This window comes from Spermophilus citellus, assembly GCF_964194105.1.
Source record: "Spermophilus citellus genome assembly, chromosome: 4".
NCBI lineage: Eukaryota > Metazoa > Chordata > Mammalia > Rodentia > Sciuridae > Spermophilus > Spermophilus citellus.
Window position 1 is genome coordinate 178620713 of NC_138185.1, and position 23421 is coordinate 178644133.

At 36.2% G+C, this 23421-nt stretch overlaps 1 long non-coding RNA gene across 2 annotated transcripts in view; it reads right to left on the minus strand.

Moving 5' to 3' along the window:
* The window catches only part of LOC308646895, a 231916-nt gene extending 209170 nt beyond the window's left edge, over positions 1–22746 (minus strand). Inside the window, exons 1-2 of one of the 2 annotated variants that reach the window (XR_014021504.1) lie at positions 22637–22746; positions 10129–10233 (exon numbers count right to left, since the gene is read on the minus strand). This is a non-coding gene — a long non-coding RNA (uncharacterized lncRNA). Of the gene's footprint in view, positions 1–10128; positions 10234–13309; positions 13404–22636 lie in introns of those variants that run through there. The other variant, XR_014021505.1, reaches the window with a different exon arrangement.
* Between the last annotated feature and the right edge of the window lie 675 nt (positions 22747–23421).

Sequence of the window (23421 nt, forward strand, 5' to 3'; positions counted from 1 at the left end):
AAAAGCCTGAAAAAATAAAATAAAAAAGGTCTTGAGCTATATGACTATTCTAAAATGTCATAGCCTTCCTTTTTGAATTTAATTTGTTCTTTTTAGATATACATGACAGTAGAGTATATTTTGACATACTACATATGCATGGAGTATAACTTATTCTAATTAGGATTCATTCTTGAAGTTGTACATGATGAGGAGTTTCACTGGTCATGTATTCATATATGCACATAGGAAAATTCTGTCCAATTCATTCTGTTGTCTTTCCAGTTCCTATCCCCTCACCCTTCCCTTCCTTCTCCTTTGTCTACTCCAATGAACTTGTGTTTTTACGCACACACACACAAACACACACACACACACACACATCCTTATTGTGTGTCAGCATCCATATATCAGAGAACATTCGCCTTTGGTTTTTGGGAATTGGTTTATTTCACTTAGCATGATATTCTCCAGTTCCATCCATTTACTGGCAAATCCCGTAAATTTATTTTTCTTTATAGATGAGTAATATATATATATATACCACATTTTCTTTTTTAAGAGAGAGGAAGAGAGAGAGAAAGAGAGAGAGAATTATTTATTTTTCAGTTTTCGGTGGACATAACATCTTTCTTTTATTTTATGTGGTGCTGAGGTGAGCGTGTTACTGCTTGAGCCGCATCCCCAGCCCATATATACCACATTTTCTTAATCCATTCATATGTTGAAGGGCATCTAGGTTGGTTCCATAGCTTAGCTGCTATAAACATTGATGTGGCTGCATCACTGTAGTATGCTGGTTTTAAGTCCTTTGGGTAAACTGAGGAGTGGTATTACTGGGTCAAATGATGGAATTTTGATGCAAGTTTCCTGAGAAATCTCCATACTGCTTTCCATAGTGGTTGCACTAATTTGCTTTCCCACCAACAATGTATGAGTGAACCTTTTCCCCCACATTCTCGCTGACATTTATTTTACTTGTATTCTTGATAATTGCCATTCTGACTGGATTGAGATGGAACCTCAGCGTGGTCTTAATTTGAATTTCTTTAATTGCTAGAGAAGGTAAACATTTTTTTCATGTATTTATTAGCCATTTGTATTTCTTCTGTGAAGTTCCTGTTCAGTTCTTTTTGCCTACTTATTAATTGGGTTGTTTTTTTGGTGTTTTGTTTTTGTTTTTGAGTTCTTTGTATATCCTAGAGATAAATGCTCTATCTGAGATACTGGTGGTAAAGATTTTGTTCCATTCTGTAGGCTCTCTTTTCATGCTGTTGATTGTTTCCTTTGCTGTGAAGAAGCTTTTTAGTTTGATACCATCCCATTTATTAATTCTTGATTTTATTTATTTAGGAGTGCTTTAGGAGTCTTATTGAAGAATTTAGTTTCTAAGCTGACATAATAGAAAGTTGGGCCTACATTTTCTTCTAGTAGGTGCAGGGTCTCTGATCTAATGCCTAGGTTTATGGCCTTCCTTTTTAAGTGGATCCATGCCATCCACCCTGAAGACAATAGGAAAATCTTACCTAGATTAAAATGGCAATACTTGTTTTAGGAATGTAACCTCTTTAATATTCTTCCCTGACTCTTTAGGCTCTGGGCCTGTCTGGACCAGTGTACTCCTTCAGATTTCCAAGTTAAACCCTTATATTAGTGAGGGTTCTCTACAGAAACTGAATCAATAGGAAATATGATTATAAAAAGGGGATTTATTAGATTGGCTTACACAATTAAGAGCTGGATAGTTCACAACAGCTGTCTGCAGGCTAGAGAGCTGGAGGAACCAGTAGCTGTGCTGTCCAAGAGGATAAAGTCTCAGAACAAGAGGGATCAATGATGCTACACCAGTCCAAGACCAAAGGCTTCTGGAAACTCCCTGGAGAATCTCTGTCAGAGTCTGCTTTGGAAGAGTAAAGGAGCAATCAAGAATCCTGTCAAGGGCTGGGGATGTGGCTCAAGCGGTAGGGAGCTCGTCTGGCATGCGTGCGGCCCGGGTTTGATCCTCAGCACCACATACAAACAAAGATGTCGTGTCCGCCAAATACTAAAAAATAAATATTAAAATTCTCTCTCTCTCTCCCTCTCTCTCACTGTCTCTCACTCTCTCTTAAAAAAAAAAAAAAGAATCCTGTCAAGTAGATTGGAGCTTGCATCTGCTGCTCTTTCTTTGTTTTTTCAACTTTCATTCCATCCAAGCCACCATCCTATTAAGACAGTGCTGCCCGCAGGGAAATGGATGGCACTAGAGCAGATTATGCTTAGTGAAGCTAGCCAATCCCTAAAAAACAAATACCAAATGTCTTCTTTGATATAATGAGAGCAACTATGAACAGAGCAGGGAGGAAGAGCAGGAAGAAAAGATTAACATCAAACAGAGACATGAGATGGGAGGGAAAGGGAGAGAAAAGGGAAATTGCATGGAAATGAAGGGAGACCCTCATTGCTATACAAAATCACATATAAGAGGTTGTGAGGGGAATGGGAAAATAAACAAGGAGAGAAATGAATTACAGTAGATGGGGTAGAGAGAGAAGATGGGAGGGGAGGGGAGGGAGGATAGTAGGGGATAGGAAAGGTAGCAGAATACAACAGTCACTAATATGGCATTATGTAAAATTGTGGATGTGTAACCGATGTGATTCTGCAATCTGCATTCGGGGTAAAATTGGGGGTTCATAACCCACTTCAATCTAATGTATGAAATATGATATGTCAAGAGCTTTGTAATGTTGTGAACAACCAATAAAAAAAATAAAATTAAAAAAATCCAAAAAAAAAAAAAAAGACAGTGCTGCCCATTCATAAAGAGGGTCTCCAATTCAATTGGCTGTCCCACATGCTAATCAGTCCTAGACCCACCCTCATCAACACACCCAGAAGCCTCTTAATCTTTGGCATCTCTTCATCCAATCAAGTTGACAATTCAAATTAACCATTACATTCCTAAATGCTGCCCTGGAAATGAGGAGCTCCGAGTCTTGTTCCTCAGTAGCGCTGGCAGCCAGCTCAGTGCATGGCACACGGTGCTTGCTGGACAACTTGCCTACTACCGAACATTCAGGGAGTGTTTTCCTTATTCTTGAATATATAAGCAATTCTTAAATTCCTAGAAATGAATACAATGTAGGTAAAAGCTATGCTTTAATAAAAGTTGCAAGAAACTTTTAATACATGGGATGTGAAGAAAGAAAACAATTTAGTCAAAAACTGGGGGAACATATCCAGCACTAAATTTAAAGAATTTTCAAATCCTTTAGGTATTAATAATATATAAAGATTTACCAAAAATAAAATGTGTGAATAAATGAATTATACCATAGTCCTTTGAAGCCTAGATTTTTCATTTAATGAACTATTGAGAGTAATTTCTCATGCTAAACCAAGCTTAATCTGTGGTTTCTTACCTAGATCAAAATGGAAATACTTGATTTAGGAATGTAACCTCTTTAATACTCTTCTCTGACTCTTTAGGCTCTGGGCCCCTCTGGACCAGTGTATTCTTTCAGCCAAGGAGGAATTAAGCATTTTCTATAGAGGAAAAAAAATGGGGGGGGGGGTTCTATTGCATATATGGTCAGCAGGTTTTTTTGACTTATTAGATATAAAAGACATACAAAATCTTTTGACAAGTTATTTAATTGAAAGCCTACCGGTACGCTAAAAGTAAAAATATACTGGATGAACAAAGCAATCATTAGGAAGAAAAAAAACGTAGTGAATGGTGGTTCTGACTCCTTCAATTCCAGGCAGAAAAATAAGATAAACATTTTAGAACAATACCTGATCAATTAAGGCACTGAAATGGAGCGGTAACCAGCAGAACCTCACTAGAATAGCCAACCCATTGTAGAGTTTTTTCCCACCTCTCTGTGATTTAGAAGGTACACAAGTACCATGATAGGAAATCATTCAAGGCCACATCCTCCAATACATGAGTCTGTGCCAGTGTATCTGTCTGAAGCTCAGCAGGCCAGTCTTGATTTCCTATAAATCAATTAGCATTTTAACTAAAGTCTCTGTTTCAGTTTCTTTAGCCACAAATAGGCATAGTGATAATGACTACCTCGTAGAGCTATTGCAAAAAAAAAAAAAAAAGCAAATATAAACCTTTTAAAAGAGTGTATGGAATGTAGCAAGTTTGACATGGGTTTGATTTTATGGAAATGGTAACAATGATGATGATTCCCTTTCCTCACAGAAAATCACTTTTCTCACAACCTTCAGTGATAGAGATAAGACATTACTTACTACTATTTGGCCATTATGTAAGTTGTGTTATTGGCCCCATTCTCTACTTCCTCTCTGTATCTGTGTCTGGCTTGTTTCAGCTAATGGAGTGGGTGTTGGAGTGATATGGCACCAGCTCCATATCCAGGCCTTAAGAAGCCTTGCCTATTTTGTTTGCCCTCTGGTCCCTATTGCCAAAATGTGGAATGAATTTAAACATCAATCTATTTTCATAAAATGTTTTTGTGCCTTGTGGACATCTCCAAAATCAAAATTTTGTGACAAGGGTGGAATCAACTCAGTTAATAAAACTTCAGATCTCTGTTACTGTCTTTACATCTGGAATTAGTGCTGTTGCTCCATTACTTAAATCCAATTTGGACCTAGTAAAGGCACTAACAAAAAGTGGGTCATCTACTTCTCAGACCACCGTATCACGATTTCATTAGATTGTGTCCTCATTCAAGCTCGTGTTCCCCAGATCTCAACATCTCTCTTGTCATTTAATTTAAATGGTTAGTCTGAGGCTGAAATTTGTTGCTTACAAACATGGGCTGACTCTCCCATTTTTAGCTGCCATGAAGAGGTTTGCTATTGTGAAAAGAGCAACTGTTGTCATAATGCTCTCTTGATGAGTATAAAGTGCATCCATTTCAGTAACCATGGTTATTTCTGAAATTGTATCAATTTGGATTAGATGCCATCTCTCTTTTGTTAAGGAAAAGGAACTGAAGAGCATTCCCCCCTCCCGAGCACGTTTTTCATTTTTTAACCCAACAATGTCCATTCTCAAAATAGGCACTTATGTACTTTTTAACTTCACAATATGTCACTTGCTTTACTCTTCTGAAGCCTAAAAACCAAAACACTTTAAAACTCTTGTGTCTTAGGAATGATTAACAATTTGGGGACACACATGCACACACACACACACACATACACACACACACACACACACACATACACACACACACACACAGCCAGTCATACCAGGCATGATGATAGACAATAAAACTGGCTGCTGGCTGGCTTCCTCCTGGCTCTGGGATATCTGAATAAATCTTTGCCCTTCAGGGACATTAAGCCTAGCAGATCAGAACACAGTGGTGAGCTAAATTAGGGGTTTCCCTCCCAGCTGGTGACAATAAACTGCTGTCCGCCTTTGCATTCTGTTCCTCACCACAAAAGTTCAGGGACTTTTGCTGAATTGGCTACAATATAACAATGGCTGCATCTACTATAATACATGGTTGTGAAGCCAATATAGAAATTATGTCAGCCCTTGCTGCAACCACAAAGAAGAAAAGTTATGGGAGTCCATACTTGCATTCCAAGGAAGCAAAACATAACAGATAAGCAAAGATTTAGAACAGCTATATTTTGATTCCAACTTAGCAACTAAAGGACATCTGTTCCTTTCTGGCTATACCAATTTCTAAATCTAAACACTAAAGCTATTATCTACCTGATTCACGTGGCCCACTGCTTATTGGGATTTAAGTGCAATGCCCTAAATAGCTATAAATCTCTACTAATTTTAAATTATTTTACAAACTTGGTCCTATTTGACCCTGCAACAACCTCAGTGGAATTTTATGTGGATGGTTGGCTCACTTTATCAAATAAAGAAGCTGAGAGGCCAATATCAAATATTTTCTAAGATTGACTTCCTAATTCTCAAAGCAACTTTTTTTTTCTGTTCTACCAGCATTGATCTTCTCTGAAAGAAAGTGTTGCTATGATCTGAATGTTGGTGTTCCCTGAAATTAGCATGTTGTAAGCTAATACCCAAAGTGACAGTATTAAAAGGTGAGGCCTTTGGGGAAGTAATTAAATCTTAAGGTCTCCACCCTCATAAATGGGATGAAGCTACCAGGTGAATGGGCAGCAGGAAAATGCCATCCTAAAGGCAGACAGTAGCCCCCACACACAACTCATTTGCTGGTGCATTGAGTTTGGACTTTCCAGGCTCCTAAACTGTGGGCAATAAGCTTCTATTGCTGTAAATTACCTTGTCTAACATATTTTGTTATGGGAGCCTCAGCAGACAGAGACTGGTGAAATACACCATAAGTCACAGTCTGAAGAGTTAGGAAGTCCTAAAATGAAGAAAACTCTATAAATTGTTTAACTCAAAAGTTCTCTAACAAGATAAGCCACAGACGGGGAGAACATCTTTTCAAAAGACTCTTGTGAAAAGGGACTATTGTCCAAAATATACAAAGAACTCTTATGACTCAACAATAATAGAAACAATCTGATTTAAAATGAGTCACAGAACTTGACAAATGTCTCACCAAAGATAAACAGATAGCAAATAAACACATGAAAAGATGCTCCACACTACATGTCATCATGGAAATGAAAATTAAAACAGTAAGATAGCCCTGCATACCTATTAGAAGGGCCAAAATACAGAACCCAGGAAACAACACAAGCCAGCAAGTCTGAAGAGCAACAGGATTTTCATTGGTTGTCGGTGGGAATGCAAACTGACACAGACGCTTTGGAAGACAGTTTGGTGGTTTCTCACAAACCAAAACATATGCTTATTATATGACCCAGTAATCCAGCTCCTTGATATTTACCCAAAGAACTTTTTTTTTTTTTTTTGGTGGTGGTTCTGGGTATTGAACCCAGGGCCTTGTGCATGCAAGGCAAGCACTCTACCAACTGACATACATCCTCAACCCCTTACCCAAAGAACTTAAGTCCTATGTTCACACAAAAATCTACACATGGGTATTTATGGCAGCTTTATTTATAATTGCCAAAACTTAGACACAGCCAAGATGTTCTTCAGTAGATAAATAGATAAGCAAACTATGGTGTGCCCAGTCAATGGAATATTATTCACCACTAAAAAGAAATGAGGTATCAGGCCATGAAAAAAAACAAAGCAGAGAAACTTAAATGTATATTACGAAGTGAATGAAGTCAGAGAAAGCTGCATACTGTAGATTCCAACCATACTATATTCTGGAAAGTCAAAACTATGAAAACAGTAAAAATATCAAAGATCTCCTGGGGTTAGGAGAGAGGTAAGGATGAACAGTTGGTGCCCAGAAAAAAGCTAGTCCAAAACATAAATAGCATGTCTTAGCTATGTGCACAGTAAAGAGTCCCATATGGTCCATTTCCACCAGGTGACACTGTATGTCATACCAGGATTCAGAGAACTATTTTTATGTAACATAAAAATCTTTTCTTGACTCCCACCTGCCAGAAAACCATGAGATCTTGACACATGGAAGCAATGGATTTGAAGTCAGGGAACCAAGTCTGAGTTACTGTTTTGCTTCCTGTAGAATTCTGGATACATTAATCTATGCATTTGAGTCTTAATTTTCTAATTTGCAGAATAATACCTATCCAATAAGATTATTATAAAGAGTAAATGGAAATAAAAAAACAATTAGGATTTATTTATTTATTCTAAATTTTTTGCTGACTTTATATAGATTCTAGACTTTTCTCATAAATTTGTAGGGATTTTGGTTTTGCATTTTGAGTTTGTTGTTTTAATATATCTTAATATATCTATTCAGAGGTTCTGGGCTTGAAATCATATTTGGTATCAAGGCAGGAAGTTGCTATTCTTTATATCTAGTGAAATGTATACTAAAATACCAACATTCCTCTTTCCACAACACCACACATAACCCTTTTCCCTTATGGATGACTCATGGTGGAGATGACAGAAGGTTGGAGTGGTCTGAGCAATAAAGTATTTGAATGCACATATGTATAGCTAATACCATCTGCTTTTCTCAACTGCTGCTGATCCCAAAGATAATGTGCATTGGCCACTCCGCCTCTCCCACCAACCTCTCAAGACACTCCCCATTTGGTGGCTCCTCACAATAACAGCAGATCCCTATGAAGCTCCTAGAGGTGTTCCCACCAGTGTCTGTTGGTCCTGGTAATTGCTATCTTGGTGATGACAACTCCTTTACATGGCACTTACTACAACCTCTTCTAAACTTGACCATTTGTAAATTTAATCATCTTACTTTTATTGAGTTGTAAGAGTTTTTTATTTAGTCTATTTACAAGCCCTTTATCTGAAATATAATTGGCAAATATTTTTCCCAGGGTATGACTTATGTTTTCAATTTCCTAGTGGGAGTTTTTGAAGCCTAGGAGGTTCTATTTTAATGTAATCCAGTTGAACGATTTCTTCCTTTTAATAGATCTTCCTTTTTTTTGTTGTTCTTGTATGTAAGAATTCTTTTTGCCTAACCCAAGATCACAAAGATTTTTCTTCTATGTTTTCTTCTAGAAAATTTTTGTTCTAACTTTTATATTTAGCTCAATGATATATTTTGAGTTAATTTTTGTCTATGCTGTGAAGCACAGATCTAAGAGTTTTTTGTTTTGGTTCGGTATTATATTGTTCTCATTTGCATATGGATATCCATGTGTTCCAAGATCATCACTCGCTGAAAAGACTTGTTTCTCCATGAATAGCTCAGTACTTTTTTCAAAAATCAACAGATTATACTTGTGAGAGTTTATTTCTGAACTTTGTTTCATTGATCCATATGTGTGTGTGTGTATATATATATATATATATATATATATATATATATATATATATTTTAAGAGAGAGAGAGAAATTTTTTAATATTTACTTTTAGTTTTTGGTGGACACAATATTTTTATTTTATTTTTATTTGGTGCTGAGGATCGAACCCAGCACTTCGCGCAGGCCAGGCAAGCGTGCTACCGCTTGAGCCACATCCCCAGCCCCATATGTCTATATTTATGATAATACCAAATTGTCCTGATGGATATAACTTTACAGTAAGTTTTGAAATTGTTAAATTATTTGGATTAAATAAATAGGTGTTGTTAAAATCCAACACCTTTTTTTTCTTCTTTTACAAAGGTGTTTTTCATTACAAAGGTACTTAGCATTTTCAAATAAATTTTTAATTTATTTGAACAAATAAGGATAAGGATTTTAATAAGGATTGCTTCCAATATTTAGATTAATTTAGGAAGTATTTCCATCTTAACAATTAGGATTCTTCTAATACAGGAACATGAAGTATCTCTCCATTTGTTTAGATCTTAAATTCCCATCAGCAACAATAATACTTTACAGTACATAAAACTTACACTGTAATTTGCTACTCTTTATTCTTTTTGATGCTACTGTGAATTAAATTTTCTAATTTTATTTTCAGAAATTTTTGTTGCTAAAGTGCAGAAATATAATTGATTTTGTGTATTAATCTTGTTTATTAGTTCTAGACTTTTTATTGGACTTTTTACACTTATTTCAAAATAAGTTCTGGCAGCTTTCAGCTTCATTAGGATTTGTACATATAAGACCACACCTTAAAGCAGTAGCTCAATATCTTGTAATAAAGACTATTTTACCTTCTCCTTATCAATCTGTGTGTCTCAGTTCTTCACTATAAAAAGTGATGGTAGTTGTAGGTTTTTGATAAATTCCTTTTATCAAGTGTTAAAAGATTCTGTGTATTCTAGCTTATTATGAGTTTTTATTATGAATGCTGTTGGGTTTTATCAAATGCATTTTCTATGTTTGTTGAGAACATTATGTCTTTTTTAAATTTATTTTTTGTCCTTTAGTCCTCTAAAATAGTGTATAAAATTAAGTGATTTTTTAGATGGTAAACTAATCCTGAATTCCTAGAATAAATCCACTTGGCCATGATGGATTAGCCTTTTATATATTGCTAAATTTAGTTTCCTAATTATTTATTCACAATATTTGTGCCTGTGTTCATATTGCTATGTGGTTTCATTTCTCATGGCTTCTTGGTCTGGCTTCTCAGATTATAGTTACACAAAGGCTCCTTAACTTACAATAGGATTATGATATGATAAACCCAATGAAAGGAAAATATCATAAGTAGAAAATGCATTTGATACTTTAGGCTAACCCACCTGCTGTGTCTCTCTGCAGAGTTGGCTGCTTATTCCAGGGACTAGATGGCTCACTGGGAGCTACAGCTCACTGCTGCTGCCCAACATTGATAGAGTATTGATCACCTGGAAACATATCACACAAAACAAAACAAACAAAAACATCTAGGTTTCTTTAGCTCTGGATTTTATAGCTCTCCAAAATCTTGGATAAATATGAACCTCATCTGGCTGAGAAAATAATCCCAAGTCCCTTCTAGAAGGTAAAATTCTAAATTCTTGGAATAGTAAAATTTTTTACCCTGAATAAGTGCTTTTAATATTGGGAAAATTTAGAATTAAGACCAGAGGTGTTAGAGTTAGGTGTTAAAGTTAGATATTGTTATGATATCTTCAGTGAGAATAATCTGTGTATATATATTTATGAATATTGCATTTAGACTATTAGTCTCCATCTTGTGGATTATAATTTTTAAAAAATACTTGATTTACTTGAATATTCTAATTTTTAAAATATACAATTAATTGATCTGTCTAATATTTAGTAGAAATATGTAAAAAATTTAACTTTATGAATACTACTGCTGTATGGAAAGAACTTAAAATTTGCTACATTTATATTTTATTTAATTAGGCTTTGAGAGTTATTTAAGGACTAGGGTTTTGTCAAAATTCTTAAAAAGGAGTTTATTAATAATGTTTTTAAGTGCTTAGGGTAATTTAACATATGTTATAAAGGAAGTTGTAACCTCTTTTAGAAGTAATTATTGAAATTTCTTTGATTTATATGTAGGAGTATAATACTTTAAATTTTATGAAAACATTTAAGGAAAAACTATACTACTGATTGTTATTACTTTACTAGATCAAAGATTAATTTTAAAATCCAGTGTAACTCATCCTCAAGGACACCAAAAGAATCTGGTTGGTTGTATTATCATTTTCCATGATTCTGCCTTAACCATGGATTCTGATATTAACCTACCAACTACCAATTCTGATTCTAGTACGCAGGTTTCATGTACAATCTAGTTATATGAGCCACTGAGTCACTAACACTGCCAAAATAGGGAGTTGCTTGATCTCTATGGGTGCAGGAAGATGGGACATACAGAAATTCTAAGGGACCCTGTCAGATGGCCTGGGTTTGAAACCTGCTCTATCAACATGCCATAAGTGACATTTCTAGTTAATTACTTGACCTCTCTGTATTTAGTTTTGTCACCTATAAAAACCTGTCCCTATCTCAGGAGGTAGTTGTGGGGCTTACGTAATACAACAGATTTAAATTACTTAGCCTAGCACCTGACACAAAATTAAGTGTTTAGTAAATGTTGGCCGTTGCTATTACTGTTACTATCACTTAGTAAAAACAGTTTATGAATGTCATTTTACTCAGATGTTCTCAAGGGAGTTGAAGTAATCATTTATCAAAATTTATTATATTCTTCTATTTGAGAAACTCTTAAATATACTTTTCTATATTGTAATTGCTTTCTAACAGCTCCAAGGCTGATGATTTAGCCTCAGGGAAAATACCTAGATTTAAAAAAAAAAAAAAAGCATTTGGCATTAATCTCTCTTTAGGCTTAAACCCTAAGGTTGTACAAATTCTCTTGTTTCAACTACTTGAGAGATTAGCAGTTAACAGACAAATCTTGGTGGGTTTTGATATTTCTTTCAAGAGCACCAAAAACAAGTTTAAGAGATTTTCCTGGGATTGTATCTCTTTAACAATGGCCCTTGGATTCAAGACTAAAATGAGGAATGAGAAGTGTTTCTGATAGTCATTTTTTAACAGCATAGTAGAAACTATTGTCATAACACTCACTAATATGCCAGGCACTGTTCTTCATACATATATTAACTCGTTTAAGCATTTTTCAGTGCTGATGATTCAAAGGTACTAACATTAGATGACGAAGGCTTGATTCACTTATTGTTAGAAATTTTTCCCCTCAGCAAGAATTTCAGGCCAAGTATTTTATAGAATGTAGAGATTAAACACAACTCCACAAATCAAATCTGTATACTTGGCTGATAAGAAAAAGATGTGTGATGTGGTGAGCCTGATGATTATTGCAGATTGTTTTGCAGCTAATTAAGAGACCAAAGCTGAAAAACAGGCCCTTCTTTTATCACTAAATTGCATGATATGTCAAATGGTCTCTGTGACTTGGCTCTTATCTGCCATAATGAAGCTAAGCTCAAACACATTTTTTTCCTGTCATAGGAGCCATTTCTCATTTATTGTTCCCTCTGCCCTCTGGAAAAGGAAAGGGAACAGGGGACATTCTGTGTCAGGAAATGAAAAATGCTCTGAATTTTCCTAAAGATTGAGGGTATTTATTTAACCAACACGTGGTTAACATACAGATGGTCAATCTGGATAATGACAAATGGGAGTGCCCTGAAATGCAGCAAAAAGAGAAGTTAATGGGTTGGGGTTGTGGCTCAGCGGTACAGCACTCACTTAGCAAGTGTGAGGTCCTGGGTTTGATCCCCAGCACCACATAAAAATAAATAAAATAAAGGTATTGTGTCCAACTACAACTAAAATTTTTTTTAAAAAATTTAAAAAAAGAGAAGTTAACAATCATAAGTTCAATGTCCCCTGGTGGCGGATGATGGAAGGCATCTGCTTTGCCTCTGTCCCTTTAAAGGTACCTAAGGCCTTAGATGTGCCTGTCACACAGCCCTTTGGCCCCTTGGCTTCATCTTATCTTTCCCACTTTTTGATTTCAGGTAGCCAAAATACTTTAGGTTTTTAAATTTATATTTATTTTACCTTTTTGTATTTTTGTAAAGCAAACAATTCTTTCTGAGAAAGCAACATATCATTAATAAAAATAGGCTGATTGTCCGCTTTGAGGTGCCAGCCTGGCTGCCCCGGGTATTTATGGTCATCATCCATTCTCTCTGTTCCAGTCAGTGCCTGGGTCATACCAGATGTTAAATATTTTTCATATTTTCCCTATATATGAAATTACACTTAGAGCCATCTGTACTTTTAAAACTCTGCTTTTTTAAGGTTCTAGTCAAAAAAAAACAAAGATTATCACTTCAAAATTGCAAATATATATTCCAACTATAGTCAAACAAATATATCATACAGAGTACCCATTTTTAACAGCTTGTAACTAACAGTTGTGGTTTTAGATACTCAACAAAGGAATAAATACCAATAAAGGTTCAGTGTTACCTCCACAAACTCTGTAGTCAACTCAGAGTTGTCCAAGATTTTGCATCTCTGAGAAGGACCACAGCCAATAGTTACCTCAGGCCCAATACCATCCAGGATGTGTAGATGCAATTTTTTTTAAGCATTATGGAAATATAATTGACAAATTAGAATTGAGTATTTCCCATGTAAACAATGTGCTTTTTATATATGCAATGTGAAATAATTTCCAGTCAAGCTAATTAACATATCTAGTATCCCCATATACCAGTAAATATTTTTCAGATATACCCTATATATAAAATTATGTATGAATGTATTCTTCACTTAGATCTATCTATGCTTTTAAAACTCTGTTTCCTAAGGACGTGTGTGTGTGTGTGTGTGTGTGTGTGTGTGTGTGTGTGTGTTAGTAGGAACACTTAAGTTCTTCTTCCAGTAAATTCAATTACAGAATACATTATTATTAGCTATGGTCAACATGCTGTACAGTATGTACAGAACTCCAGAACTTATTCATATAAGTTCTGCAATAGAATGCATATTATAACTGTTTGTATACTCTGACCCATATCACCCCAACTCCACTACCCCTAACCTCTAGTGACTACCTTTTTTTTTTACTCTCTGTTCTTATGAGTTCAAATTTTTTCATACTCTATATGTCAGTGGAATCACTGCAGTATTTGTCTTTCTGTTTCTGGATTTTTAAATTTTGCATAATGTCCTCTAATTTCATCCATGTTTTTTTTTATTGGTTGTTCACAACATTACAAAGCTCTTGACATATCATATTTCATACATTAGATTGAAGTGGGTTATGAACCCCCAATTTTACCCCAAATGCAGCTTGCAGAGTCACATCAGTTACACATCCACAATTTTACATAATGCCCTATTAGTAACTGTTGTATTCTGCTCCCTTTCCTATCCCCTACTATCCCCCCTCCCCTCCCCTCCCATCTTCTCTCTCTACCCCATCTACTGTAATTCATTTCTCTCCTTGTTTATTTTCCCATTCCCCTCACAATCTCTTATATGTAATTTTATATAGCAATGAGGGTCTCCCTTCATTTCCATGCAGTTTCCCTTTTCTCTCCCTTTCCCTCCCATCTCATGTCTCTGTTTGATGTTAATCTTTTCTTCCTGCTCTTCCTCCCTGCTCTGTTCATAGTTGCTCTCATTATATCAAAGCAGACATTTGGTATTTGTTTTTTAGGGATTGGCTAGCTTCACTAAGCATAATCTGCTCTAGTGCCATCCATTTCCCTGCAAATTCTATGATTTTGTCATTTTTTATTGCTGCATAGTACTCCATTGTGTATAGATGCCACATTTTTTTTATCCATTCATCTATTGAAGGGCATCTGGGTTGGTTCCACAGTCTAGCTATTGTGAATTGTGCTGCTATGAACATCGCTGTGGCAGTATCCCTGTAGCATGCTCTTTTAAGGTCTTCAGGGAATAGTCCGAGAAGGGCAATAGCAGGGTCAAATGGTGGTTCCATTCCCAGCTTTCCCAGGAATCTCCAAACTGCTTTCCAAATTGGCCGCACCAATTTGCAGTCCCACCAGCAATGTACCAGTGTACCCTTTTCTCCACATCCTCGCCAGCACTTGTTGTTGTTTGACTTCATAGTGGCTGCCAATCTTACTGGAGTGAGATGGTATCTTAGGGTGGTTTTGATTTGCATTTCTCTGACTGCTAGAGATGGTGAGCATTTTTTCATGTACTTGTTGATTGATTGTATGTCCTCCTCTGAGAAGTGTCTGTTCAGGTCCTTGGCCCATTTGTTGATTGGGTTATTTGTTATCTTATAGTCTAATTTTTTGAGTTCTTTGTATACTCTGGATATTAGGGCTCTAACTGAAGTGTGAGGAGTAAAAATTTGTTCCCAGGATGTAGGCTCCCTATTTACCTCTCTTATTGTTTCTCTTGCTGAGAAAAAACTTTTTAGTTTAAGTAAGTCCCATTTGTTGATTCTTGGTATTAACTCTTGGGCTATGGGTGTCCTATTAAGGAATTTGGAGCCCGACCCCACAATATGTAGATCGGAGCCAACTTTTTCTTCTATCAGACGCAGAGTCTCTGATTTGATACCAAGCTCCTTGATCCATTTTGAGTTAACTTTTGTGCATGGCGAGAGAAAGGGATTCAGTTTCATTTTGTTGCATATGGATTTCCAGTTTTCCCAACACCATTTGTTGAAGATGCTATCCTTCCTCCATTGCATGTTTTTAGCCCCTTTATCAAATATAAGATAGTTGTAACTTTGTGGATTAGTCTCTGTGTCCTCTATTCTATACCATTGGTCCACCCGCCTGTTTTGGTACCAGTACCATGTTGTTTTTGTCACTATTGCTCTGTAATATAGTTTGAAATCTGGTATCGCTATACCGCCTGATTCACACTTCCTGTTTAGAATTGCTTTTGCTATTCTGAGTCTTTTATTTTTCCATATGAATTTCATGATTGCTTTATCTATTTCTACAAGAAATGCCGTTGGGATTTTGATTGGCATTGCATTAAACCTATAGAGAACTTTTGGTAATATCGCCATTTTGATGATGTTAGTTCTGCCTATCCATGAACAGGGTATATTTTTCCATCTTCTAAGATCTTCTTCTACTTCTCTCTTTAGGGTTCTGTAGTTTTCATTGTATAAATCTTTCACCTCTTTTGTTAGGTTGATTCCCAAGTATTTTATTTTTTTTGAGGATATTGTGAATGGAGTGTTTTTCCTCATTTCCATTTCAGTAGTTTTGTCGCTGATATAGAGAAATGCCTTTGATTTATGCGTGTTGATTTTATATCCTGCCACTTTGCTGAATTCATTTATTAATTCTAGTAGTTTCTTTGTAGACCCTTTTGGGTCTTCTAGGTATAGAATCATGTCATCTGCAAATAGTGATAATTTACGTTCTTCTTTTCCAATTTTTATGCCTTTAATTTCTTTCGTCTGTCTAATTGCTCTGGCCAGTGTTTCGAGAACTATATTGAATAGAAGTGGAGATAGAGGGCATCCCTGTCTTGTTCCGGATTTTAGAGGGAATGCCTTCAACTTTTGTCCATTCAGAATGATGCTAGCCTGAGGCTTAGCATAGATAGCTTTTACAATGTCAAGGTAAGTTCCTGTTATCCCTAGTTTTTCTAATGTTTTGAACATAAAGGGATGCTGTACTTTGTCGAATGCTTTCTCTGCATCTATCGAGATGATCATATGGTTCTTATCTTTAAGTCTATTGATGTGGTGAATAACATTTATTGATTTCCGTATGTTGAACCATCCTTGCATCCCAGGGATGAATCCTACTTGATCATGGTGCACTATTTTTTTGATGTGTTTTTGTATTTGATTCGCCAGAATTTTATTGAGGATTTTTGCATCTAGGTTCATTAGAGATATTGGTCTGTAGTTTTCTTTCTTTGAGGTGTCTTTGTCTGGTTTTGGAATCAGGGTGATGTTGGCCTCATAGAATGAATTTGGAAGAGCTCCCTCATTTTCTATTTCCTGAAATAACTTGAAAAGTATTGGTATTAATTCTTCTTTAAAGGTTTTGCAAAACTCCGCTGTATACCCATCCGGTCCTGGGCTTTTCTTGGTTGGTAGTCTTTTGATGGCTTCTTCAATTTCATCCATTGATATTGGTCTGTTCAGATTGTGTGTATCCTCCTGACTCAGTCTGGGCAAATCATATGACTTAAGAAATTTATCGATGTCTTCACTATCTTCTATTTATTGGAATATAGGTTTTCAAAATAATTTCTAATTGTCTTCTGTATTTCTGTAGTGTCTGTTGTGATATTGCCTTTTTCATCCCGTATGTTAGTAATTTGAGTTCTCTCTCTTCTTCTCTTCTTTAGCATGGCTAAAGGTCTGTCGATCTTATTTATTTTTTCGAAGAACCAACTTTTAGTTTTGTTAATTTTTTCAGTAGTTTCTTTTGTTTCAATTTCATTGATTTCCGCTCTGATTTTAATTATTTCTTGCCTTCTGCTACATTTGTGTTGTTTTGCTCTTCCTTTTCTAGGGCTTTGAGATGAAGTGTGAGCTCATTTATTTGTTGGTTTTTTTCTTTTTTTGAGGAAAGAACTCCAAGAAATGAATTTTCCTCTTAAAACTGCTTTCATTCTGTCCCATAGATTCCGATATGTTGTGTCTGTATTTTCATTTATCTCTAAGAATTTTTTGATTTCCTCCTTTATGTCTTCTGTAACCCATTGATCATTCAGTAACATATTGTTCATTTTCCATGTGATGTAGGATTTTTTCTTCCTTCTTTTATCATTGATTTCCAGTTTCATTCCATTATGATCAGATAAAATGCATGGTATTATCTCCACTCCTTTATATTTACTGAGGGTTGCCCTATGGCATAATATATGGTCTATTTTTGAGAAGGATCCATGTGCTGCTGAGAAAAAAGTATATCCATTTGATGATGGTTGATATATTCTATATAAGTCAGTTAAGTCTAGGTTATTGATTGTGGTATTGAGTTCTATAGTTTCTTTATTCAACTTTTGTTTGGAGGATCTGTCCAATGGTGAGAGAGATGTGTTGAAGTCACCCATAATTATTGTGTTGTGGTCTATTTGATTCTTGAACTTGAGGAGAATTTGTTTTATGAATATTGCAGCACCATTATTTGGTGCATAAATATTGATAATTGTTATGTCTTGTTGGTGAATGGTTCCTTTTAACAGTATATAATGTCCTTCTTTATCCCTTTAGATTAACTTAGTCTTGAAGTCAATTTTATTCGATATGAGGATGGCCACCCCTGCTTGCTTACGAGGACCGTGTGCATGGTATATTTTTTCCCATCCTTTCACCTTCAGCCTGTGTATGTCTTTTCCAATCAGATGTGTCTCCTGGAGGCAGCATATTGTTGGATTTGTTTTTTTAATCCATGATACCAGCCTATGTCACTTTATTGGAGAGTTTAAGCCATTAACATTCAGAGTTACTATTGGTATATGGTTTGTACTTCCATCCATGTTTGATTATTTATCTTTTTAAAAAAAATTTAGTTTGTTTCTCCATGATTATCTTTCCCCTCGCCCTCTGTCTTTACCGAGGCATTTCCTACTGATGGTTTTGGTTATTGTTTTTCATTTCTTCCTCGTGTAGTGTTTTGCTCAAAATGCTTTGCAATGCTGGTTTTCTGGCTGCAAATTCTTTTAACTTTTGTTTATCATGAAAGATTTTTATTTCGTTGTCATACCTGAAGCTTAATTTTGCTGGATACAGAATTCTTGGTTGGCATCCATTGTCTTTCAGTGTTTGAAATACATTGTTCCATGACCTTCTTGCTTTCAGTGTCTGTGATGAAAAATCCGTTGTTAACCGTATTGGTTTACCCCTGAATGTAATCTGTCTCCTTTCTCTTGTAGCTTTTAATATTTTCTCTTTGTTCTGTATATTGGATATCTTCATAACAATGTGTCTTGGCATTGGTCTACTGTGATTTTGTGTGCTCGGTGTCCTGTATGCATCTTCAATTTGTATATCTGTTTCCTTTTTTATTTCTGGAAAGTTTTCTGTAATTATTTCATTCAGCAGGTTACTCATTCCCTTGGTTTGAATCTCTGTACCTTCTTCTATCCCGATGACTCGTAAGTTTGTTTTTTTTATGTTATCCCATAACTCTTGGATGTTTTTCTCATGATTTTTTACCAGCCTTTCTGAGTTGACTAGACTCTTCAAGATGATATATTTTGTCTTCATTATCTGATGTTCTGGCTTCTAATTGCTCCACTCTGTTAGTGATACTCTCAATTGAGTTTTTAATTTGGTTTATCATTTCCTTCATTTCTAGAATTATTGTTTGATTATTTTTTATAATCTCTATCTCCTGATAAAGATGCTTAACTTCTTCTTTTATCTGTTTATGTAATTCATTCTCAATGTGTTCTTTCGCTGCTTGAATTTGCTGTCTTGTATCCTCTTTAAGGTCCCATTCCATCTGTCTAAGGTGTTCCTTGAGTTCTTTATATGACCATTTTTCTGATGACTCTAGGTCCTCCTGAATATTTAGGCTGTCCTGCATTGTTTGTACTCCTTTTCTTCCTTGCTTTTTGAAGCTGCTCATGTTACTTCTTGTTCTGTTTGACTGATGAGTTACTGTTTACTCCTATAAATTTATTAGATGCTGTAGCCGCAGGTTTCAATGAAGTTATCTCCTCCGCCACAGTCTGATGACGTCAGTTCTCTGCTATGGTGGTATCTCTTGCAAATGGGGACAGTTCCTTTCCCTTTGCCGGGCGACCAATGCAACGGGTGGGTCCTTACTGTCTCTCCCAAGCCCCGTTTCAAACCTGTGGCCACTACCTATGAAGGCTCGGTAGGCATTTACCTCCATAGGATGAGAAGGGCTGACCAGTTGTTTCAGCTGGATGGATTAGTGCTGAGTCACAGCTGTTCGTCTCTCATCCATGTTTTTGAAAATGGCAGTATTCTTTATTTTTTTAAGGCCAAAAATTTCATTGTATGTGTGCACCATATTTTCTTTATGTATTATTCATCATCTGTTGATGCACACTTAGGTGGATTCCATCTGTGGCTATTGTAAATAAGGACACAATAAACATGGAAGTGCAGATATTGCTTCAACCTAGATCTCATTTCCTTTATATATATACTCAGAAGTGGGATTGATAGATTATATAGTATATTTTTAATTTCTTGAAGAGCCCCCATACTGTTTCCATAATAACTACACCAACAGTGTATCAGGGTTCCCTTTTCTCCACCTTCTCACAAATTTTTTTTTTATTTGATACTCATCCTAACAGGTATGAGATGATGAATAGTGATAATTCATGATGTTGAACACCCTTTTTTATGTATCTGTTGGCCATTAGTATGTCTTCCTTACAGATATGTATATCAGGTCCTTTGTGCATTTTTAAAGCCTATGTTTCTTTTATTTCTGTTTTGTTGTCATTGTTGTTTACTATTGATTGGTATGAATTCCTTATGTATTTGGGATTTTAACCCTTATCTGATATATATTTTCTTCCAGTTTCCAAGTTGCTTTTTTGTTAATTATTTCCTTTGATTTTCTTACATGGCTATACTTATAGGATTATAATATTATCCAATCAGGGCTGATTTGCAGAAGAGAGGCGCTATTTGCAAAAGGAAAGTTTTGAAAAAGAGACTTGAAAGTTTTGAAAAAGAGCTTCCAATATCATTGATACAGCTACAGTTGAGCTGTAGGGGGGGCTTTGAATAATCACTCTCATGGAGCCACTTCAAGTCATCCCTTCGAAGGCAGCTGCTTCCCTTGACAGTTAGGAAACAAGGCAATTGGGAAGCTGCCACTAGAAATTTTACTTCAGGAACTTAGTCACTACCTTTCAACAGCTATAAAACTAGTGATTAGATACAAGAATTCCACCAGTAAATTTTTAAAAAATAAAATAAACATGATGTCTCCACTACAGTTTTCCAGAAGTAACAGAGAAAAAAATACAGAAATATGATCTCTAATTTCATGCAAGTGCACTTGACTGGCCAAATCCAATCAGTGCAGGACTTTTTCTTAGATCAAGGGAATCCAGGAAATAAAAATAGATTATGGTATACTATGACATAAAGAAAAAATGTTTAGTAAAGCCTTTTAATTAATTTATTTTTTTATTTTATTTATTTTACTGTACGTATACACAAAACGATCATATAGACCTTATGGTCTAGGACCAAACTTTTTTATCCACTGCACTGCATGGAGGGTAGAATGGATTTTGAACACCAACCTATAAATATTCAACATTAATCCTTTGAAGATGAGATTATATCTAAACTAACTGTATCAGTTTTCTATGGCTGCTGTGACAAATCCTCATTTCATGGCTTAAAAAAAAACTCACATATACTGTGTTACTGTACTGAAGTTAAGGAATCCAAAATGACTCTCAGTGAGCTAAAATCAAAATGTTGTCAGCTACATTCTTACCTGGAGGCTCTAATGGATGATCCAATTCCTTCCTGCTTGGTTTGGATATGAGGTGTTCCAACCTTCTGTGTTAATGCAGGAATATTCAGAGGTGAAATGATTAGATTATGGGAGCTAAAACCTCATCAGTCCATCCTAGTTTGGACTGAGGGGGTGGTAACTGTAGGCAGGTAGGACATAACAGAGGAGGTTGGTTACTGGTTGTACCCTGGACAGGTTGTTCTTTCTGTGGCACCTTCCCTCCCCACCCCCCCCACCCCCCGCCTCCCTTCTCACCTCCCTCCCCCTCCCTCCTCTCTCTCTCTCTCTCTCTCTCTCTCTCTCTCTCTCTCTCTCTCCTTCCTTGTTGCCATGATGGTGATAGGGAACATGAGGTTAAATAAATAATTCTACAAACTTGGCCAATGGGGCTGACCACACATACTTTCTTCAAAAAAAAAGAAAGCAGTTTAACTGCAGCCCTGTCTGGCTTAAGTCAATCGGATATGTTACGTTCCTCAGGAAATAAACTACTATCTGCAGGTGAAATGCTGATAAGAAAAATACAAGTTACCCTGAAGAGGGTGACTTTTGTGACCTGACACAGACCAGATCCCAGATCTCAGGAAGATAAGGATAATTCCCCCTAGCCATAAAATCTATAAGAATAGGTTTCAATTAGAACCAGTCAGCATGGTCAAAGTGACCTAGATTTGACATGCATAGTGGGGACTTGAAAGTCTGATGTCTTTCTGATGTCTGTCAAAAGTCAAGAGGTGGGCCTGTGTGGGACTCCCTAGATAGAAACTTCCCTGGTATCCCCAATAAAATTGAAAAGCAGGAGGAGCACGGAAGCCTTCTTTCTCAGAGGACCCACACTCTCCATTGAGTGTCCCCTTTTCCCTTTTCCTATCCCTTCAATAAACTTGTTTCTACTATTCTGAGTGACATGTCTGAAACTTTTCTGGAGCAATCACAAAAATCTGGGTGAGAAAAGACTGCCATGGCTGCCTCAGCTGGTAAATAGAAAAGGATAGGCAGTTGAGAGCAGAGGAGGGACAGTAAAGGTTGACAAGACAGCAAGCACAAGAATAGCCATTTTAACACGCCCGACTTGTTACAAAACAGTTCTGATTTCTCAGAAAGAGCAGAAGTTTCCATCTCACAGGAAGCAACTGTTTAATCTGGACCATGCCCCATGTGCAGGACAATTGAAATACCAAAGAATCAATCAACAAAATGCACATCCCTAGTAACAGTGAAGAACCAATTAGGAGGAGCTTACCAACTTCTCCTTATGTTTCTTTGAAACAATGCAGTAAGACTTAAATGGCACTCTAGCCAAGAGTACTGAGTTTTTTCCTTTCACTTTTCTTTTTAACAAAATTCCTGCTCGCTTGCTTACCTTGGTATTCCTGGTTTCATTCTTCAACTCTGTGGAACATGAACTGGATCCCGACTCCTGCCAGTAACAGTGGCATGGCTCATGCCCTTTGCAATGCAGGCAGTTTCCTTTTGCCATGCCCTTCCACCACGATGGCTTCTGTTTAAAATAAAGGAAGGGGTGGGGAGGAAGAAAATAACAAGTGTTAGAACAAGGATGTAAAAAATGAAAAAACGTTTGTTTACTGTTGGTGGGACTATTACTTGGTGCCACTGGAAAATGGTATGATGGTTCCTCAAAAAATGTTAAAGTAGAATTACCATACAATTCAGTGATTCCACTTCTGGGAATTGAAAGCAGTGTCTCAAAGACATATTTATATACTCGTGTTCATAGCACTACTAGTCACAATAGCCAAAAGGTGGAGGCAAGCCAACTGTCCATTGATGAGTGAATGTATAAATAAAATGTTGTATATACATACAATGTGATATTACTGAGTCTTAAAAAGGAAGGAAATTTTGACACATGCTGCAACATGAATAAACCTTGGGGATATGGTGCTAGGTGAAATAAACCAATCACAAAAAGACAAATATTTATCTGAGCTTCCTTAGAGTATCCAAATTCACAGAGACAGCAGAATGGCGGAGTTTAGACTTGGAAAACAGAGAGTTCTGGAGACTGATTGCAAACCCACATGGATATACTTAAACTACAGAATCTATACACTTAGAAATGGTTAAGATGGGCTGGGGTTGTGGCTCAGGGGTAGAGTGCTTGCCTGGCATGTGTGAGGCACTGGG